Raw genomic sequence first — 9,718 nt, 5'->3', positions numbered from 1 at the left:
AAAGACAATTTCCCATGGGATCAGCAATGACTACCCAGGGAACACATGTACATGTAGACATTTGGTCTGGTGTAACAGTAAGTATTTAATTCAAATAATATTATTATTGTTCTCACATGATCCATGGTAGCTATATATCCCATTGCCTAGGAATTACAGAAAATCAAGAGTGTAGCTCCTGCTCTCAAAGATTTTACAGTCAAGACAAGCATTTAAATTCGGCAAAAACTCTTTTTTTTTTGGCGAAGTAAATTGTCCAAAGTCATACATTTAAAAAATGATGATGCTGGAATACAGATACCAATAGCTTAACAAAACCCAATCTAAACTAAACTGCCAATCTTGGTCATACACATTTGTACAACAACTATTTGCTGAATTCTTGTTATGTGGCAAACTTTATGCTAGATATTATAGGGACTATCTATGCCCTTTTTTGTTTGCTTTTTTGTTTTTTTAATTTTTATTGGAGTATAGTTTCTTTACAATATTGTGTTAGTATCTACTGTACAGCAAAATGAATCAGCTATATGTATACATATACCCCCCCTTTTTTGGATTTCCTTCCCATTTAGGTCTCCAGAGCACTGAGTAGAGTTCCCTGTGCTATACAGCAAGTTGTCATTAGTTATTTATTTTATACGTAGTATCAATAGTGTATATATGTCAATCCCAATCCCCCAATTCACCCCACCACCCCACCTTTTTCCCTTGGTATCCGTATGTTTGTTCTCTATGTCTGTGTCTCTATTTCTGCTTTGTAAATAAGGTCGCCTATACCAATTTTTTTCATATTCCACATATATGCATTAATATATGATATTTGTTTTTGACTTACTTCACTCTGTATTACAGCCTCTATGTCCATCCATGTCTCTACAAATGACCCAATTTTGTTTCTTTTTATGGCTGAGTCGGCAAACATTTTGAACCCCTCTGCTCTCCACCTTTCCCACAAAATGCTCAAAGCACTGTAGATAGGTTTATTTCATAACCACCAGTTTTTGTTTTTTTTATAAAGTCTCCATATATGTGGAGATGGAAAATTTGCTAATTAGGTAGCAAATTTATTAGTACAAAATAGTTTATGAAAAAGAATTGTGTTAGCAATCCATTTTGAAAATGATTTAAGTTCTTTTCTCAACTTATATTTGCTGGTTAGGAAATCTAGTGGAAAAAAATATATACCATTGTCTTACCTGTATTTCCTGTCCTTAAGACGTTGAAAAAGAGAAAGGAACTTCAAGTCTTTCTTTCAGTGACTGCCGGCTTTTCTCTCTGAAGATGAGCATGTGAAAATATCCATTTTCAGAGGTCTACAATATCTCTTCCTAGTCAGAGAGATAAAGGGAGAAAGTACATGTAACTCACACAAGTTTGTAAATAATGAGCTAAACCTGGAGAAAAAAAAAAAGGAAAACCTTTAGTATTTTGTAAATGACCACTGACATTGTCAAATTCATGGTCATATGGAGGAAAATCAAATTAATGACCTCTATAAGTAGAAGGAAATGACCTGAAGATGAAGCATCTAAAACTCTCCCCAGACCAACCTCCTTGACTAGATAAGGTTTGTGGTTAGGTTTAGTTGAAAGAGTGAGTAATCCAACTTCCTTTACAGGAATTTCCTGTAAAGATTATTAGCACTCAACAGTTTCTCAACTGTGGGTTTTGGGTTTTTGGTGGTTTTTTTTCGTTTTGTAAAACTAACTCCCAAAAATGTAACCTTTATGATATAACCTAAAACTGTTGTTATGATTAACTTTTTTTGAATTCTGAAAAAGAAAAAAAACATCTCTCTAACACCATTTGTTTGAAACAATAATTTATTGATACAGACAGGGAAATAAATTTAAACTCTGAAATCACCAAGATTTTCTGGTACCTCTTCATTGAAACAAAGATTCAAAATATAACATATAATTGAGAACCCCACTGTTCCTTTGATAGAAGAAATAAAATCACTTAATAAGAACCCTAGGCCACTCTGAGACCACTCTGGTCAGAAAGAGCTTTATCTAGAAAGCAACTTGGTTAAGCTTAGATATCACCCATCCTCAAGAGGCTGACATTCTAACAAAGAGAAGGCTGATTCTTCTGAGCATATGAATGCTCCAGGGCTGCTTCTACACATAACTAGAGGATAACATAAAATACAAAAGAAGACTACATTTGCTTTGGGATGAAGGCAAAATGAGTGTTTCCCTGAGGTGGAAGAGAGAAGAGGGAATTAGCATTTATAACTAGGAATGAACCAAAAAAATATATCTGCCCTGGGTCACGAATCTGCCTAGGATTCCAAGAGGATATGAGGCTTTTTACAGCCCTGCTTCAACACAGGTCATAGGGAGCAGCTGAACGATATTCCGGGCACATGAAGCTCCAGGCTTACAGAGTCATGTGAGAGCAACACAGTGATAAGAATAAAGGCAGGATCAAGTCATACTAAGTTCACAGACACCCCAAAACACACCACTGGCTGCGTCCTGCCCACCAGAAGGACAAGATCCAGCCCCAGCCCCCAGAACACAGGCACCAGTCCCCTCCACCAGGAAGCCTACAAAAGCTACTGAACCAACCTCACCCACTGGGTGTCTGTGACAGGGGCAGACACTTAAAATAACAGGAACTCTAAACCTGCAGCCTGGGAAAAGGAGACCCCAAACACAGTAAATTAAACAAAATGACAAGACAGAGAAACATGCAGCAGATGAAGGAGCAAGGTAAAAACCCACCAGACCAAACACATGAAGAGGAAATAGGCAGTCTCCCTGGAAAAGAATTCAGAGTAATGCAAATAAAGATGATCCAAAATCTCAGAAATAGAATGGAGAAAATACAAGAAACATTTAACAAGGACCTAGAAGAACTAAAGAGCAAACAATGGTGAAGAACACAATAAATGAAATTAAAACTTCTCTAGAAGGAATCAATAGCAGAATAATTGAAGCAGAAGAACAGATGAGTGACCTGGAAAATAAAATAGTGGAAATAACTGCCGCAGACCAGAATAAAGAAAAAAGAATGAAAAGAATTGAGGACAGTCTCAGAGACCTCTGGAACAACATTAAACACACCAACATTCGAATTATAGGGGTCCCAGAACAAGAAGAGAAAAAGAAAGGGACTGAGAAAATATTTGAAAAGATTATAGTCAAAAATTTCCCTAACATGGGAAAGGAAATAGTCAATCAAGTCCAGGAAGTGCAGAGAGTCCCATACAGGATAAATCCAAGGAGAAACACAACAAGACACATATTAATCAAACTATCAAAAATTAAATACAAAGAAAAAAATACTAAAAGCAGCAAGGGAAAAACAACAAATAACATACAAGGGAATCCTCATAAATTTAACAGCTGATCTTTCAGCAGAAACTCTGCAAGCGAGAAGGGAGTGGCAGGATATATTTAAAGTGATGAAAGGGAAAAACCTACAACAAAGATTACTCTACCCAGCAAGGATCTCATTCAGATTCAACAGAGAAATTAAAAGCTTTAAAGACAAACAAAAGTTAAGAGAATTCAGCACCACCAAACCAGCTTTACAACAAATGCTAAAGGAACTTCTCTAGGCAGGAAACACCAAGAGAAAGAAAAGACCTAGAAAAACAAACCCAAGACAATTAAGAAAATGGTAAGAGGAACATACATACCGATACATACCTTAAATGTAAATGGTTAAATGCTCCAACCAAAAGACACAGACTGGTTGAATGGATACAAAAACAAGACCTGTATATATGCTGTCTACAAGAGACCCACTTCAGACCTAGGGGCACATCCAGACTGAAAGTGAGGGAATGGAAAAAGATATTCCATGCACATGGAAATCAAAAGAAAGATGAAGTAGCAATACTCATATCAGACAAAATAGACTTCAAAATAAAGACTATTACAAGAGACAAAGAAGGCCACTACATAACGATAAAAGGATCAATCCAAGAAGAAGATATAACAATTGTAAATATTTATGCACCGAACATAGGAGCACCTCAATACATAAGGCAAATGCTAACAGCCATAAAAGGGGAAATCAACAGTAACACAATAATAGTCAGGGACTTTAACACCCCACTTTCACCAGTGGACAAATCATCCAAAATGAAAACAAATAAGGAAACACAGCTTTAAATGACACATTAGACCAGATGGACTTAATTGGTATTTATAGGATATTTCATCCAAAAACAATAGAATACAGTTTCTTCTCAAGTGCTCATGGAACATTCTCCAGGATAGATCATATCTTGGGTCACAAATCAAGCTGTGGTAAATTTAAGAAAATTGAAATCGTACCAAGTATCTTTTCTGACCACAATTCTATGAGACTAGGTATCAATTACAGGAAAAAAATGTAAAAAATACAAACACATGGAGGCTAAACAATATGCTACTAAATAACCAAGAGATCACTGAAGAAATCAAGGAGGAAATCAAAAAATACCTAGAAACAAATGACAATGAAAACACGACGACCCAAAACCTATGGGATGCAGCAAAAGCAGTTCTAAGAGGGAAATTTAGAGCAATACAATCCTACCTCAAGAAACAAGAAAAATCTCAAATGAACAATCTAACCTTACACCTAAAGCAACTAGAGAAAGAAGAACAAAAAATACCCAAGGTTAGCAGAAGGAAAGAAATCATAAAGACCAGGTCAGAAATAAATGAACAAGAAATGAAGGAAACAATAGCAAAAATCAGTAAAACTAAAAGGTGGTTCTTTGAGAAGATAAACAAAGTTGAGAAATCATTAGCCAGACTCATCAAGAAAAAAAGGGAGAAGACTGAAATCAACAGAATTAGAAATGAAAAAGAAGTAACAACTGACACTGCAGAAATACAAAGGATCATGAGCGATTACTACAAGCAACTATATGCCAATAAAATGGACAACCTGGAAGAAATGGACAAGTTCTTAGAAAAGCACAACCTACCGAGACTGAACCAGGAAGAAACAGAAAATATAAACAGACCAATCACAAGCACTGAAATTGAAACTGTGATTAAAAATCTTCCAACAAACAAAACCCCAAGACCAGATGGCTTCACAGGTGAATTCTATCAAATATTTAGAGAATAGCTAACACCTAAACTTCTCAAACTCTTCCAAAATATAGCAGAGGGAGGAACACTCCCAAACTCATTCTACGAGGCCACCATCACAATGATACCAAAACCAGACAAAGATGTCACAAAGAAAGAAAACTACAGGCCAATATCACTGATGAACATAGATGCAAAAATCCCCAACAAAATACTAGCAAACAGAATCCAACAGCACATTAAAAGGATCATACATCATGATCAAGTGGGGTTTATCTCAGTAATGCAAGGATTCTTCAATATATGTAAATCAATCAATGTGATACACCATGTTAACAAACTGAAGGATAAAAACCATATGATAACCTCAATAGATGCAGAAAAAGCTTTCAACACAATTCAACATCTATTTATGATAAAAACTTTCCATTAAGTGGGCATAGAGGGAACCTATCTCAAGATATTAAAGGCCATATATGAGAAACCCATAGCCAACATCGTTCTCAATGGTGAAAAACTGAAAACATTTCCTGTATGATCAGGAACAAGACAAGGGTGCCCACTCTCACCACTATTATTCAACATAGTTTTGCCATGGCAATCAGAGAAGAAAAAGAAATAAAAGGAATCCAAATCAGAAAAAAAGAAGTAAAACTGTCACTGTTTGCAGATGACATGATACTATACATAGAGAATCCTAAAGATGCTACCAGAAAACTAGTAGAGCTAATCAATGAATTTGGTAAAGTAGCAGGATACAAAATTAATGCACAGAAATCTCTAGCATTCCTATACACAAAGAATGAAAAATCTGAAAGAGAAATTAAGGAAACACTCCCATTTACCACTGCAACAAAAAGAATAAAATACCTAGGAATAAACCTACCTAAGGAGGCAAAAGATCTATATGAAGAAAACTGTAAGACACTGATGAAAGAAAAGACGATACAAACAGATGGAGAGATATACAATGTTTTTGATTGGAAGAATCAACATTGTGAAAATGACTCTACTACCCAAAGCAATCTACAGATTCAATGCAATCCCTATCAAAATACCAATGGCATTTTCACAGAACTAGAACAAAAAATTTCACAATTTGTATGGAAACACGAAAGACCCCGAATAGCCAAAGCAATCTTGGGAAAGAAAAACGGAGCTGGAGAAATCAGACTCCCTGACTTCAGACTATACTACAAAACTACAGTAATCAAGACAGTACAGTACTCGTGCAAAAACAGAAATATAGATCAATGGAACAGGATAGAAAGCCCAGAGATAAACCCATGCACATATGGTCACCTTATCTTTGATAAAGGGGGCAAGAATATACAATGGAGAAAAGACAGCCTCTTCAATAAGTGGCGCTGGGAAAACTGCACAGCTACATGTAAAAGAATGAAATTAGAAGACTCCCTAACACCATACACAAAAATAAACTCAAAATGGATTAAAGACTGAAATGTAAGACCAGACACTATCAAACTCTTAGAGAAAAACATAGGCAGAACACTCCATGACATAAATCACAGCAAGGTCCTTTTTGACCCACCTCCTAGAGAAATGGAAATAAAAACAAAAGTAAACAAATGGGACCTAATGAAACTTAAAAGCTTTTGCACAGCAAAGGAAAACATAAACAAAACAAAAAGAAAACCCTCAGAATGGGAGAAAATATTTGCAAATGAAGCAACTGACAAAGGATTAATCTCCAAAATTTACAAGCAGCACATGCAGCTCAACATTCAAAAAACAAACACCCAATCCAAAACTGGGAAGAAGCCCTAAAAAGACATTTCTCCAAGGAAGATATACAAATTGCCAACAAACACATGAAAGGATGCTCAACATCACTAATCATTAGAGAAATGAAAATCAAACCTACAATGAGATATCACCTCAAACCGGTCAGAATGGCCATCATCAAAAAATCTACAAATAATAAATGCTGGAGAGGGTGTGGAGAAAAGGGAACCCTCTTGCACTGTTGGTGGGAATGTAAATTGATACAGCTACTATGGAGAACAGTATGGAGATTCCTTAAAAAACTAAAAATAGAACTACCATATGATGCAACAATCCCACTACTGGGCATATACCCTGAGAAAACCATAATTTAAAAAGAGTCATGTACCACAATGTTCACTGAAGCTCTATTTACAATAGCCAGGACATGGAAGCAACCTAAGTGTCCATCAACAGATGAATGAGTGGCACATATATACAATGGAATATTACTCAGCCATAAAATGAAATGAAATGAAATTGTATGCTAAAGTGTACATATGGAATCTAAAAAGAAAATGGTCCTGAGGAACCTAGGGGCAGGACAGGAATAAAGACGTAGACGTAGAGAATGCACTTGAGGACACAGGGAGGGGGAAGGGTAAGCTGGGACGAAGTGAGAGAATACCACTGACATATATACACTATCAAATGTAAAATAGATAGCTAGTGGGAAGCAGCTGCATAGCATAGGGAAATCAGTTCAGTGCCTTTGTGAGCACCTAGAGGGGTGGGATATGGAGGGTGGGAGGGAGATGCAAGTGCGGGGCATATGGGGATATACATATGCATATAGCTGATTCATTTTGTTATATAGCAGAAACTAACACAACATTGTAAAGCAACTATACTCCATAAAGATGTTTTAAAAAAATAAATAAAATCCATGGAAGATGAATGATAAAAAAGAAAGAATAAAGGCAAGAGACCTGGGAAGAGATGTGGCTAAGATGGAAGGAAAAGGCTAAACGTAAGGAGTTGTCTATGACCGGTATTCAATACCTATTAATTTGAACTTGATTCAAGTGGGTTGGGGTGTGGGAGCTATCCTTCTGAAGCTTCAGAGATCCTGATCTTGAAGACCTTGCAGACCTTGAAGTTGAGTCTAAAGTTGTTTAGAGAGGTGATTCCTAAAGCCAGTTTGATCACTTTAATCGAGTTTGCAGGAGACAGAATACCCTCCTACAGGCATTGTGGGGATAGTCTCCAAAAATGGCTGCCATCAGTTCCTCTGGTCCTTCGCGTGCATTGTTGTGCATGTCGAGGGGTGGAGTCTATTGTTCCTGTTCTTGGATCTAGGTTGAATTTGTGACTTGCTTTGACCAACAAAATGCAGTGGAAGTGCCCATCTGGATGTAGTTTTTTAAAGGTCTTCAGCTTTCTCTTGGAGGTCAGATACAATATTTCTCGTCCAAATGTTCTGAGATCACCTTGCTGTAAGGAAGCTCAAGTAGCTGTAAAAGCTAGTTGTAAAAACACGAGGAGAGAGAGAGAGTGAGCTGTCTGGTCATACTCCAGTTGCTCCAACCATCTTTGTCTACATATGTGAGTGAAGAATATATTAGATGTTCCAGCCCCAGCAGACACCACATGGAGCAGAAAAATGGTCCAATGGAGTCCAATCTAGATTGCAGAATTGTGAGAAATAACAAACTGTCAATGTTTAAGCAACTAAGTTTTGGGGTGATTTGTTAGATAGCAATAAATAACTGAAACATATAATATTACCATTGGATAAATGAATTCTATTTCACTTGGAGTAAATTGCTGGGAGAAACCAAAATGAATCTATTCTGTGCATTCATGGTTCCAAGCATTTTATGTGTGTCTATTATTGTATCAGAAACATGATACAAGGATAAATAAAATACACACGCTCTACACTCAAAGAGTTCATATTTGGGGGAAAAGGTAAATAATTACAGTGGACAGTAATAAGTTTAATCTAACAAACATTTGCTAACCATCTACTATAGGCAAGATCTTTTTCTGGTAACTGTGAACAGTTAGGCTGGTCAAAGAGGGACTGGACCTCTGAAGATCATTTCTTAGATGGTAAATGCTAAATAGAGGTATGCACAGTGGACCACAGGAGACAGGCTCTTAGCCAAACTACAGACTTGGGGATGTCTCCCAGAGGGATTTCTCTGAATTTTAATTAATTTTTTTCTAACCTCATTTGTAGATAGTTAAATTGATCATTTGTCATATCTTCAAACTCTTCCCTGGACTTTCTTACCCCTTTCTCACCATTGCTATTTGACTCTCTCCCAAGGACATTGTTTCCCTAACAGCCCACTTAAATTGTGGTTGTTTTCTCTCCCAGACCCCTTGAGCCACTGATTTCCAGCCATTATACTCCCTCCTCCCTAAAAATCCCCAGCTTTGAATAGCATGTCTTCACCCTGTAATACCACCCATTACTCACCTTGTTGAGGTTGTCCCCAAACCTCTGGTCACACTGCTGCATTTGTTACTAAACAGAACTTGGGTCTACATGCAGCAAAGCCAGTCTACTTATACCAGGTTGTGGTGAAGGAAAGAACAGCATTCATTGCAGGGTACCAAGCAAGGAGAACAGGCAGCTTGTGCTCCAAAGACCTGAATTCTCTGGTGGCTATCAGGGAAGTGTTTCTAAGGACAAAGTGAAGGGAGAGAGTCTCAGGGTATGAGATCAGCTCGTGTACAATTCTCTGATTAGCTGGCGGTGAGGTAACAGGTCATGCTTTGGAAATCTCAATCGTCAACCTTCTGGTTCCAAAGTGTCTGAGGTCCCCATGCTGGTGGTCAGCTTGCAGTTAACTTTCTCCACCTGGTGGGGGCTTTAGTATCTGCAAAATAACTAGCCCTTGAGGAAGAACTAGAAGTCCTTGACCTAATTTTAT

The sequence above is a fragment of the Grampus griseus genome (assembly GCF_964374135.1).
Source record: "Grampus griseus genome assembly, chromosome: 15".
NCBI classification, from domain to species: domain Eukaryota; kingdom Metazoa; phylum Chordata; class Mammalia; order Artiodactyla; family Delphinidae; genus Grampus; species Grampus griseus.
The sequence above is the reverse complement of the archived record's forward strand: the minus strand, read 5'-3'. Positions refer to the sequence as shown.